Here is a 1001-nt window from a genome sequence, read left to right on the forward strand (position 1 = left end):
CAGGATGGTCTCGATCTCCTGACCTCGTGATCCGCCCATCTCGGCCTCCCAAAGTGCTGGGATTACAGGCTTGAGCCACCGCGCCCGGCCTGGAATCAAAATTTTAAAGACTCATACATTGATGTGTTTTCTTCTCTGAAACAATTTGAGTAAGATTGCATTTTTCTCTTGAGGTTTTGGTAGAATATCCTTGTAAGACGATATGGCCCAGAAAGCCCTCTCTTCCCCCTCTTCCTGCAAATGAGTTTAATTACTTTAATGATTAGTGTTTATTCTATTGTTCTTGGGTTAGTTTTTCTAGATTTTGCTAGAAAAGTGGCCATTTCATTTAGGCTTTCAATTTTGTGGTTATAAAGTTTTCATCCTTTCTTATTATCTAATATGTGCATTTAAGACTGCAGATTTTCCTCTGGTATAATTTCTGAAGTTTTGACTTGTAGTATTCTCATTGTAAAAATATTTTCATTTCAAATTTTTTCATTTCAAAATATTTTCTAATTTATGCAATAATTTCTTTTTGACCTATAGATTATTTAGAACTTAGTTTCTTAATTTCTAAACATTTGGTATTTTTCTTTTCTTTTTTTTTTTTGAGACTAAGTCTTACTCTGTCACCCAGGCTGGAGTGCAGTGGCGCAATCTCGGCTGACCACAACCTCCGCCTCCCGGGTTCAGGCCATTTTCCTGCTTCAGCCTCCCGAGTATCTGGGCTACATGCACGTGTCATCATGCCCGGCTCATTTTTTTTTTTTTTTTTTTTTTTGTATTTTTAGTAGAGACAGGGTTTCAACATGTTAGCCAGGCTGGTCTCCATCTCCTGACCTTGTGATCTGTCCTCCTCGGCCTCCCAAAGTGCTGGTATCACACGCGTGAGCCACCGCGTCCGGCCAACATTTGGTACTTTTTAAGTTATATTTGTTTTATATTCACTTCTGGCCTAATCACTTTTTTTTTTTTTTTTTGACGGAGTTTTGCACTGTCGCCAGGCTGGAGTACAGTGG

Source organism: Colobus angolensis, unplaced genomic scaffold, assembly GCF_000951035.1.
Source record: "Colobus angolensis palliatus isolate OR3802 unplaced genomic scaffold, Cang.pa_1.0 Scaffold182, whole genome shotgun sequence".
NCBI classification, from domain to species: Eukaryota; Metazoa; Chordata; class Mammalia; order Primates; family Cercopithecidae; genus Colobus; species Colobus angolensis.